We start from the raw sequence: 12,986 nt of genomic DNA, 5'->3' as shown, positions 1-12,986 counted from the left end.
TGTTTTGGACCATTTAAGGGGTAAACCAAAAAAATGAGCAGGAGCATAAGCCAGTATACGTGCAATGTGTAGGAGCACGTTCACACTGTAGCCATTTCACAAACAAATCCCAATTTAAATAAAAAATTACCATGCACCCTACAGTAGATAAATAGTAAAACCACATGTAAATAACACAGGGGACTTAGTTAACACTAATTTTGATTAAAAAAAAGCATAAAAATCCCACCGCGACAAGGTGTGCCCAATCGGGGTGGTCCTATCCTATCTCTAGTATTAAAACCTCACCTTGTGGGCTCAGGCAAATTGAAATGGAGGCCAGACATGGGGAAAAAAAAGGACATTTGAAAGGGTTAATTATCCTATTACGCTACAAGGTATGATGTTGAAATAATACCATGAGTGTATCAGTAGATAGACTGTACATCGGTCATCTCAATCAGATCAGATCAGGGATATGACAATCGATGACCACTATGACAATTTATATATGGCAATTATGAATATAATCCACTTATTGTTTGCAGGCTGGAAACCATAAGCAAGTTGCTTAAACAAACAGACTTAATTCTTATCTTATTTCACTAGCCCACATATTATTGTTTTCCATGGAAAACCTACAAACATGCTGACATCTGCAGTTATCATTTTACATTGCAAATCAAATAAATTATGATTTTTCATTGTAGTCTCTGCATAATTTTTTTATAAAGTAACTTTAAAGTTATTAACCAAAGAGAGAACCATGCTCCCGACTTTGGATGAACTTGCATAATGAGTTTTATTTACGTAATCATAATTACAAAAATAATTGTTACATTGCAATGTTTCAGGGTGATGAAGGTCCTTATTCATTGGCTTCGACGCTACTTCTGAGACAGAAGGATAGCAATGTAGTCACATAGTCCACTTAGTAAATTTAAATTCAGATACAGTCATTATGTCACAAAGTAGTGAGATCTGAAGTGCTGCTTATTAGGTGTGAGGGAAAGTGTCGAGTCAGCATTAGCATGTGTGTACATAGAACATGCCCCACGTGTTTGGGTCAGATACACATAGGTAGACAGCCTTTCAGAAGGAAAAGATGATGTGGAGACCAGCCGGAAAAGTCTGCATTATAGCTAACTAGAAGTGGGGGTGAGTAGTGCTCATTGTACATGCTGTCCAGGGCTATGGTGAGGATCACTGAGGCTTTCTCCTGTGAGTGCATCTGCTGACAGAATGGAAGTAAACTGATATAATTGGCAGATGTTGGGACCATCTAGGCCATTTTCTGATAACTGGGAATGATGCTCAGTGGCTTCTGAGTGCTGATGCCTGAGTGTGAAGAAGATTGCTATGCCAGAGACGGCTGCTGGTGAGTGAGGGACTGAAACATATGAGTGCACTGCAAGAGTGTTAGAAGTGAGAGCATGTCCTGCATCGTACTGGGAGATACACAGGGTTGTCACAGCACCATTGATTCCATGGTGAAGAAATGGCTACATACAAAACACAAATATCAATTGTTAGTCAAGGAGAGAGCGCTGCCCCTGCGGGCTTACAGTCTACAGGGTTTTGTGAACTTGTTATTACTTACATAAGACTAAGATGCAAAAAAAATAAAAATCTGTGCACACTGGGACTTTTTGTTAAGTTTGTGGCTCGGAAACTAAGCAGAAACTCCCAAGTTTTTGTGGAATTTTGTGTTTTCGAGGAGGTTTTTGAGAGTGTCTGCTCAGTTTCTATAAGATTTCACCGTAGGTACGAAGGTATGAGAACCTTGACCATGAAAGGTTGAAAAGTGATTGTTCTGTTAAACTGAGAAATCTTTTTGTATTTATCTTTAACTTTATCGTGTAATAAAAAATGACTGAAAAGAAAGTGAAAACAGCGCGGGGACTTTCTGCTTCGTTAACTAGATAGAATATAAAGAAGACTCCAGAAGAGCTTCTACACAAAGGTAACTACTCCTGTAGACTGGACGATGTTCTCACGACTTCTTGGGCTCTTTAGAATAACTGAAGATGAAAAAAGTAAGGCCACGGAAGATAAAGAAAGGACCAAGAATAATCTGTGTTTACTGAACGAAGACGAGGGAAAGCAGGCCAAGGAAGCTAAAGAACGAACACAAAGACTTTTATCCAATGCTTTGAAGAAGAAGGAAAGTCTTCTGGTAGAAGATCCTAAGGTGTTTGGAGACTTGAAGTTACAGAAGTTTTACCCATTAATCACCACAGATCTGGTGGAGAAGCTGATCCGGGAGCTAGAGAAGGTGACGTTTGTAAAAAATAAGTGTCCTGAACACGATATCAGCGTTAATGCGTATGTATACCTTGGGTCTGAAGATAGAACCATCCATCTATGTGCACCATTCTGGAAAATGGATCCAGAATCTAAATCCCAACAAACAACAATTATCCATGAGGTTTCCCACTTTCTTGGTTATGGTCATACAGTCCAGGAGAACAGTGATGGAGTGCAGAAGTCTCCACAGTCCATGTTGTGTCCTCAGACCGCTTACTCAATGGCTTCAACCCTGACATCGTCCATGGACCATCGAGGAACCTACTCAGATGGCTCCTACTCCTGCTGTGGTGAGACCTCCCTGGACACCGTGTGTGAGAAATCCTGGGTGTGTTACCACATCAGGTAGGTGTCATACATTTATGGATTTTCATGCAGAATTTAAAAAAATTACTAACAATTGGGTAATCTGCAAATTAACAAAAAGAGATGATAGTGAAGTAAAGAGGATCCATAGATGATAGCAAATCGTTCCCTCACAGTCAGCAAAGTTTCAGTTTTTATTTTATTTTTTTCTTTACTAGGCTGATCAGGTCGATGTGCAAAGTGGAACATCTGTGGAAACTAATATTGCTGAGATATTCATATGGTGTCGAGTCCGCTAATAACTCTGATGGTGAGGAGTCCGCTAGTAACTCTGATGGTGAGACCGCTAATAACTCTTATGGTGAGGAGACCGCTAGTAACTCTAAAGGTACCTTCACACTAAGCGACGCTGCAGCGATACAGACAACGATGCCGATCGCTGCAGCGTCGCTGTGTGGTCACTGGAGAGCTGTCACACAGACCGCTCTCCAGCGACCAACGATGCCGAGGTCCCCGGGTAACCAGGGTAAACATCTGGTTGCTAAGCGCAGGGCCGCGCTTAGTAACCCGATGTTTACCCTGGTTACCAGCGTAAAATGTAAAAAAACAAACCGTACATACTCACATTCGCGTCCCCCGGCATCCGCTTCCCTGCACTGACTGTGAGTGCCGGCCCTAACAGCAGAGCGGTGACGTCACCGCCGTGCTGTACTTTTACTTTACGGCCGGCGCTCAGTCAGTGCAGGAAGCGGACAGCGAGGGACGTGTGACAGACATCAGAGGGTGAGTATGTACTGCTTGTTTTTTTTACTTTTACGATGGTAACCAGGGTAAACATCGGGTTACTAAGCGCGGCCCTGCGCTTAGTAACCTGATATTTACCCTGGTTACCATTGTAAAACATCGCTGGCATCGTTGCTTTTGCTGTCAAACACAACGATACACGGCGATTTGACGACCAAATAAAGTTCTGAACTTTAACCAACGACCAGCGATATCACAGCAGGATCCTGATCGCTGCTGCCTGTCACACTCTGCGATATCGCTAGCCAGGACGCTGCAACGTCACGGATCGCTAACGATGTCGGTTAGTGTGAAGGTACCTTAATAGTGAGGAGACCGCTAGTAATTCTGATGGTGATGAGACCACTAGTAACTCTGATGGTGAGGAGACCGCTAGTAACTCTGATGGTGAGGAGATCGCTAGTAACTGTGATGGTGAGGAGACCGCTAGTAACTCTGATGGTGAGGAGATCGCTAGTAACTGTGATGGTGAGGAGACCGCTAGTAACTCTGATGGTGATGAGACCGCTAGTAACTCTGATGGTGAGGAGACCGCTAGTAACTCTGATGGTGAGGAGATCGCTAGTAACTCTGATGGTGAGGAGATCGCTACTAACTCTGATGGTGAGGAGACCGCTAGTAACTCTGATGGTGAGGAGACCGCTAGTAACTGTGATGGTGAGGAGACCACTAGTAACTGTGATGGTGAGGAGACCGCTAGTAACTCTGATGGTGAGGAGACCGCTAGTAACTGTGATGGTGAGGAGACCGCTAGTAACTCTGATGGTGAGGAGACCGCTAGTAACTGTGATGGTGAGGAGACCGCTAGTAACTCTGATGGTGAGGAGATCGCTAGTAACTGTGATGGTGAGGAGACCGCTAGTAACTCTGATGGTGAGGAGACCGCTAGTAACTCTGATGGTGAGGAGACCGCTAGTAACTGTGATGGTGAGGAGACCGCTAGTAACTCTGATGGTGATGAGACCACTAGTAACTCTGATGGTGAGGAGACCGCTAGTAACTCTGATGGTGAGGAGACCACTAGTAACTCTGATGGTGAGGAGATCGCTAGTAACTGTGATGGTGAGGAGACCGCTAGTAACTCTGATGGTGAGGAGACCGCTAGTAACTCTGATGGTGAGGAGACCGCTAGTAACTCTGATGGTGATGAGACCACTAGTAACTCTGATGGTGAGGAGATCGCTACTAACTCTGACGATACAGATCTGTCTGATGAAGAGATGGAAGCTCCTGGGGATGAGAGCGAGATCTATAGTTCTGCACAAGAGTCAGATACTTGTAGTGTAAGGACAGACTTTTCTTTGGAGGATACAGATACCTCTGATGACGAGGTTGATGCTTCTGAGGAGCAGACAGATACCTTTGTACAGAGGGTAAAAAGATGGATGACTGTGGTGAAAGGAGATTTAGATCTGTTGAAGACACAAAGCAATTTGTTAAAGAAGCAGAAAAATCCAATGAAGAAACAAAATAATCTAAGGAAGAATCTGACCGTCCTACTGAAGAAGCAGAAAACTGTGTTCAAGAAGCAAACCAATCTACTGAAGGCGCTGAAAAATGTTTTGAAGACAAAGGCCAATATGGTGGAGACAACGGCTGATATGCTGGAGATGCTGGCCGATATGTGTGAGTCACTGGTGGATATGATGGAGTTTCTAGCTGATATATTGGAGATGTAGGCTGATACCATACATTGAAGGTGTACACTGATATGCTGAAGATGCATATTGTATATTATTGGTGGATATAAAGTTGGTATAATTAATAATAGGTAATAGTATGATTATAACTGTTTAAACATTATTTTATTTATTTTTTATTTATTTTTTATTTTTTTTAGAAAATTGACTGTGAAGCATTTACTCCTGTTTTTATCCTAGATTTGGATATACCCATTCCTTTACCCTTCTAACCCCCCTTGCCCTTCCCCTGCCTCTCTCTCCCATTACAATAAATAATATGTCATAAGTATAGAAAAAAATATTGAGAGAAGATATACTTAAAAGATAGAAGTGATATGCCACATGCACAGCTTGTTATTGTTATTAAAAAAAAATGTTTTGTTTTTTCTTTTTGGAAAAATAAATAAAAATCTATTGAAACAAAAATGGTTTCAGACAATTTAAAATAGTGATCCCGCATGGAGAAAAAATGTGAGATTCTGTATTTTTCTTTGTAAAGAAATATTGGATTTATTAGCCAAGAAGAGAAGGAAACAAATCTTTTTTTTTTTTTTAATCTTACTGAAATGATTAAGTTCTCAAATGTATTCTAGCATTGTAGTAACTTTTGGGACAAACGAAGGCTCTTCTTCAGACTTCGAGCAGCTATGAGGGCAGCATTGCCTCCCATTGGCTTTCACTTTATGTATGAATAATAAGGATGCAAATGGAAAGTCTTTATACTTTATTGTCCGTTTGTTTTTTAAATAGTCGTAAATCATCTATATCTTATGTTGCATTGGAAATGGTTCAATTTGATTCTACCTCTTTAATAATCTTAATGTCAGTTTTGCTTTATCTTTTGAAAGGGGAGATGTTGGGAATAACAGGGAGAACACATTACATAGACTCTGATAAGAGCGGATCACTAGACCGAGGCATCAACAACACAAGGGGCAATGTCAGAATGTTTTGGAGGTATAAAAGTTTGAGCTAGAGAAAGAACAGTGGAGTCCATATGAAACTGCAGATGGAAAGACTATTCTCATATCCACAGATTGTATAATAAGCATTTATTGTGTTTGTCTTGTATGTAGCTGTTGATCTTCTATGTTTCTTACACTGATGAGCAAACGTTAGTGTAAGGCTACTTTCACACTTCCGTCTTTATAAAGACGTCGTTCTGTGCAAAAAAAGCATCCTGCAAAGTTGCCCGCAGGATGCATTTTTTGCACATAGACTTGTATTACCGACGCATCACGATGTATGAACACACGTTCCATATGTCGTGCACTGGATGAGTCGGTAATTGGTGGACCGCCGTCACAAAAAAAGTTCAATATAACGCTTTTTTGTGTGACGCGTCCACCATTTTCAACCGCGCATGCGCGGCCAAAACTCCGCCCCTCCTCCCCGGAACTCACAATGGGCAGCGGATGCGTTGTAAAACTGCATCCGCTGTCCACATTGTGCTAAATTTAGCACAACGTCCGTAGGGCCGACGGTTTGCCATGGCCCTGTACCGATGGAAGTGTGAAAGTAGCCTAAGGGTACCGTCACACAGTGCAATTTTGAACGCTACGACGGTACGATTCGTGACGTTCTAGCGATATCGTTACGATATCGCAGTGTCTGACACGCAGCAGCGATCAGGGACCCTGCTGAGAATCGTACGTCGTAGCAGATCGTTTGAAACTTTCTTTCGTCGCTGGATCTCCCGCTGTCATCGCTGGATCGTTGTGTGTGACAGCGATCCAGCGATGAGTTCGCTGGTAACCAGGGTAAACATCGGGTTACTAAGCGCAGGGCCGCGCTTAGTAACCCGATGTTTACCGTGGTTACCAGCGTAAAAGTAAAAAAAAAAAAACCGTACATACTCACCATCTGATGTCCGTCAGGTCCCTTGCAGTCTGCTTCCCTCTCTGACTGTGAGCGCCGGCCGGAAAGTGAGAGCAGATCACAGCAGTGGCGTCACCGCTGCGCTCTGCTCTCAGTGTACGGCCGGCACTGTCAGAGCAGGAAGCAGACTGCAAGGGACCTGACGGACATCAGATGGTGAGTATGTACGGTTTTTTTTTTTTTACTTTTACGCTGGTAACCACGGTAAACATCGGGTTACTAAGCGCGGCCCTGCGCTTAGTAACCCGATGTTTACCCTGGTTACCAGCGAACCTCGGCATCGCTCCAGCGCCGTGATTGCAAAGTGTGACCGCAGTCTACGACGCTGGAGCGATAGTCATACGACGCTGCAACGTCACGGATCGTGCCGTCGTAGCGATCGTAATTGCACGGTGTGACAGTACCCTAAGTTAGTGAGTTAGTCTAAATAAGGCACTTAGCCAAAACACGCAGGTCTAGTACCAGTACCCCTCACTCTTATTGCCCTCTGGAGTTCTTTTTAACATGACTAATAAATGTTACTTGGAATGTAGGCTGATGCTGGATCACAAACCCATCTTCCATCTATAACCAGACAGAATACACATACCAGAAAACAGAGTGGGACACAGGGGAGTTAAAAGAGGGAAAAACCAAATAGGAGAGGAAGAGGATATGCACACAGACAAAAACTCCAAACAACAATCTCTAGACCACTCTCCCAACTCTTACTACAACCACAAACGTCACCTCCAGCTCCAGAACCAGGCAGTAAAAACTAACACTGGCAATCCCCTAGTGGCCGAGGTGAGCAGCCAACACTGAACAGCTGAGACAAGCCAAGTAGGAAAGCTCTTTGAGTTAACTGAACGGATTAATCCTTGTACTGCTACCAAGGAAAAAAACTACACTGTCTAATACGATGGTGATGTACTTCTAACCAGTGCAGGAGTTTGTGAAACCAGACTCCACGATCTTCTGGACCCTCTCTGTTGTGGTATCCCCGTGATAGAGGCACATCGACCTCGTTAGGCACTGATCATCTTCCACTACGTTCTCCTACCACATTATCCCTTTCTTTGTACCTTGTTCTTTAGTTACCGTAGGTTCCCCTATGTATACACTTGTGATACTCATTAATAATTACATTTCCACTTAGAGATCCTGAAGCTATTGTTAATGATAATGTATTATTAACTGACACTCCAAAATTTAGGAGATTCTACATACACCATAAAAAAAGAGAAGGTAAAGCTTTATAAATCTCCATTGCTAGATGGATTAGAGAAGCAAACGAGTCGTTTTCCACTTACTGTAGACGTCCATGGCCGCAGGAATTAGAGCTAATTCTACAAGATCTGTCCTTACCATTTCTGCGGAACGTTCTTCAGTCTCCATTGAACAGATCTGTATTTCTGCATCTTTGGGTATTACAGGCTACAGAGCATATCCTCAATGTGTCTGATCCTTATGTAACTCTCCTGACATCATTTCTCAGGGGCCAGCAAACACATCAGATGATTGGCCAGTCCCAATGAAATCGTTGGCTTTGGTGACTTCCATCTAATAAGTTTGGGGGCCTTTAGTAAAACTAAATAAAAATACACAAAATACACTTTTATATTCTCTTTGTTTCCATTAAAATTTCTACCACTCCTATCCACTATCATGGGGGAAAAACTCCTCATTCGATGCGCTGATGACAGGACTAAGGGAAAACAGATTTATTTTCTTAGTACATACTCCAAAACAAAAAGGTTTGAAAAACCAACGAGAAAGTCCTATGAATCCACCCGCCCCCGCACACTCAGACACACCAAAACTTTTTTTGGGGGTAGACTAAGGGCACGCATGCCTAAAACAGCCTAGGCCATAAAAGGGTTAAACTGTGCCAATATTGCAAGAAAATCTCTGCAGGTTTTATATCTTCAAGTAAATAAAAAATACAGTAGTGAAATTGCAAACAGCGCAGGGACTTTCTGCTCCGTGATCAGCACACAATATAAAGGACACACCAGAATAACCTGCAAACAGTCTTCTGTGCAGTAATGTCAATGATTCTGGGATTCTTTAGGATAATAATTTAAAAAAAATAAGGCCAAGGGACGAGACGACCATGAACAATCCATGTTTGCTGAGTGGAGATGAGAGAAGACAAGCCGAGAGAGCTAAAGAACGAACCCTACGCCTCTTAGCCGATACTCTGAAAAAGAAGGAAAGTCTTCTGGTGGAAGATCTCAAGAAGTTTGGAGACTTGAACTTAGAGAAGCTTTATTATCCATTCATCACCACAGATCTGGTGGAGGAGCTGATCCGAGAACTAGAGAAGGTGACTTTTGCAAAAAATACAAACCCTAAACAAGAAATTGGAGTTAGTGCGTATGTATACCGCGGGTCTGAAGACAGAACCATCTACCTATGTGCACCATTTTGGAAAATGGATCCAGAATCTAAATCCCAACAAACAACCATTATCCACGAGGTTTCCCACTTTCTCGGATATGGTCATACAGTCCAGGAGAACAGTGACAGAGTGCAGAAGTTTCCACAGTCCATGTTGTGCCCTCAGACCTCATACTTAGTAGCTTTAGCCCTGACATTATCCATGGACCATCCTGGAACCTACACAGACGGCTCCTACTCCTGCTGTGGTGAGACCTCCCGGGACACCGTGTGTGAGAGATCAACAATGGCTGACTATGTGAGGTAAGAGCACCTTAGTTATATATATGTTAAATGTATTTTTTAAAACATTATATTCTTTAATTCTATAATTTTTTAAAGAGGTTGTCCACTACTTTACATTGATGACCTATACTTACTTGCCTCATGATAGCAGCGCCACTGATCCTTACGCTGATCAGTGTGGGATTTTAGAACCCAATTAATTTAACTACGCTCAGAGGTGGAGGCTTCAGTGAGCTTAAATTTTTTAGTTATGTGATTCACAACAAATAACACATCCACTGTTGACTGCGGGCAATGTGCTGACAATAATGCAGATTTTGTTTTCGTTACATAAATATTCTAATTTCCCAAAACCAAGCATTTTGTTCATCAGTTGGATGATGCCCAGTATGTTTACACAGGATAATATTCGGGAGTTGGAATCTAAGCCATAGCCAAGACAAAGTGAATTACTGGTGAAGGGTACTTGCCCCCACAGAATTTCTGACTATGCTTCTCTATTGTTCTATGGGTGATTCTGTGATTAATTGATGGCTCCATAGCTGTTAAATATGGCTGTAGTAATTTAATTCAGATGCAAAAGGAGAAGAATAACTAGATGGATAAAGAAGAAAAGGTTTCAGCACAGAAAGTTTAGGTTTGTAAAATTAGATTTTATTTCTATAAGTAAAAACTTCATAAAAAATTTAAAATTTGCCTTTTTTTTCCATCAGATTGATAAGCAAAGTGGATAATCCTTGGGAACCAGTGGTGTGTTTTCTGAAAGATACTGCTGGTGGTGAGACAACTGCTACTAGTGAAGAAACAGATACACCTGGTGAAGAAATACATAGTTCTGGAGAGGAGGCAGATAATGCTGGAGAGGAGGCAGACAATGCTGGAGAGGAGGCAGACAATGCTGGAGAGGAGGCAGATAATGCTGGAGAGGAGGCAGATAATGCTGGAGAGGAGGCAGATAATGCTGGAGAGGAGGTAGATAATGCTGGAGATGACATAGATAACGCTGGAGAGGAGGCAGAAAACACTGGAGAGGAGGTAGATAGTGCTGGAGAGGAGGCAGGCAATGCTGGAGAGGAGGCAGATAATGCTGGAGATGACATAGATAACACTGGAGAGGAGGCAGATAATGCTGGACAGGAGGCATATAATGCTGGAGAGGAGGCAGATAATGCTGGAGAGAAGGGAGATAATGCTGGAAAGGAGGCAGACAATGCTGGAGAGGAGCCAGATAATGCTGGAGAGGAGGCAGATAATGCTGGAGAGGAGGCAGATAACGCTGGAGAGGAGGCAGATAACGCTGGAGAGGAGGCAGATAACGCTGGAGAAGAGGCACACAATGCTGGAGAGGAGGCAGATGCTTGTTATTTAGAGGATACTTTTGATAAAGAGATAGATGCTGCTATACAGATGGTGAACAAAGCAGCGCCGGTGTTGAAAAGACAAACAAATCAGTTGATGACTCAGACCAGTTCACTAAAGGAAAAGACCAGAATGCTACAGACGCAGACCAATCTATTGGAGATGCAGAAAAATCTGTTAAAGAGGCAATCCAACTGGCTGAAGACACAATATAAAATTGTGCAGACCAAAGACCATATGATAAAGACAAAGGCCGACATGGTGAAGACAAAGGCCGACATGGTGAAAACAGAAGGTGATGTGAGGAAGTCAAAGGCCGATATGGTGAAGAAACTGGCCAATATGTTTCAGACACTGAACAATATGTTGGACACACAGGCTAACATGGGAAACTAAGTAGCGGTTAAGGCAAACTGAGGTTCTGAAGACAAAAGAAAAAATCCAGCTCACCAGCTTTTTCTATTTCCTGCAAACTGAGGTTCTGCATGGAAAAAAACTTGTAGAATTTCAGTGAGTTTCTATAAAAAAGTGTGTGTGTATATATATGTATGTATATATATATATATATATATATATATATATATATATATATATATATATATAGTCTAGATCAGGGGTCTAGTGTATATATATTATATATATATATATATATATATATATATATATATATATATATATATATACACACACATGGTGGGCCATTTATATGGATACACCTAAATGAAATGGGAATGGTTGGTGATATCAACTTCCTGTTTGTGGCACATTAGTATATGGGTGGTGACCATGGCGGCCATTTTGAAGTCGGCCATTTTGGATCCAACTATATTTTTTTCAATGGGAAGAGGGTCATGTGACACATCAAACTTATTGAGAATGTCACAAGAAAAACAATGTTGTGCTTGGTTTTAACGTAACTTTATTTTTTCATGAGTTATTTTCAAGTTTATGACCACTTATAAAATGTGTTCAAAGTGCTGCGCATTGTGTTGGATTGTCAATTCAACCCTCGTCTCCCACTCTTGGCACACTGATAACAACACCGCAGAATAAATGCTAGTCTAAGGGGTCAGATTCCTTGTAGGAATGCTCGGACCGGACACCCATAATATGATGGTGCACCATCTTGCTGGAAAAACTCAGGGAACGTGCCATCTTCAGTGCATAAAGAGGGCAACACATCATCATGTAGCAATTTCAGATATCCAGTGGCATTGAGGTTTCCATTGATGAAGAATGGCCCCACTATCTTTGTACCCCATATACCATACCATACGATCAATTATGGGTGTAAGGTACAAGCATTCCTACATGAACAGTTTCCTGGAAAGTGGATTGGTCGTCGTGGGCAGTTGAATGGCCACCAAGGTCTCCCAATCTGACCCCTTTAGACTTTTCTCTTTGGGGTCATCTGAAGGTAATTGTCTATGCTGTGAAGATACGAGATGTGCAGCATCTGAAATAACGGATACTGGAAGCCTGTGCCAGCATTTCTTCTGCGTTGTTGCTATCAGTGTGGCAAGAGTGGGAGAAGAGGGCTGCATTAACAGTCCAACACAATGGGCAGCACTTTGAACACATTTTATAAGTGGTCATAAACTTGTAAATAACTCATGAAACAATAAAGTTACGTTAAAACCAAGCTCATCATTGTTTTTCTTGTGAAATTCTCAATAAGTTTCATGTGTCACATGACCCTCTTCCCATTTAAAAAAATAAAGTTGGATCCAAAATGGCCATCTTCAAAATGGCCGCCATGGCCACCACCCATCTTGAAAAGTTTTCCCCCTCCCATATACTAAATATTTGGGGTTTTGTTTATAGCTGCAATGAGATCTGTTATATAACTTTGAATACAAATTAAATGGAGCCGCCCAGGGAGATGGGATCCAGGGTGTAATTGAATCGCACCTATTTTCTCGCTTTCCTAATAATTTTATATATCTTTGGTTTTAATCAATGTTTGCCATTTATGATTTGCGATCATGCAAATTTCATGTATAA

The sequence above is a fragment of the Ranitomeya variabilis genome, chromosome 7 (assembly GCF_051348905.1).
Source record: "Ranitomeya variabilis isolate aRanVar5 chromosome 7, aRanVar5.hap1, whole genome shotgun sequence".
Classification (NCBI taxonomy): domain Eukaryota; kingdom Metazoa; phylum Chordata; class Amphibia; order Anura; family Dendrobatidae; genus Ranitomeya; species Ranitomeya variabilis.
The sequence above is the reverse complement of the archived record's forward strand: the minus strand, read 5'-3'. Positions refer to the sequence as shown.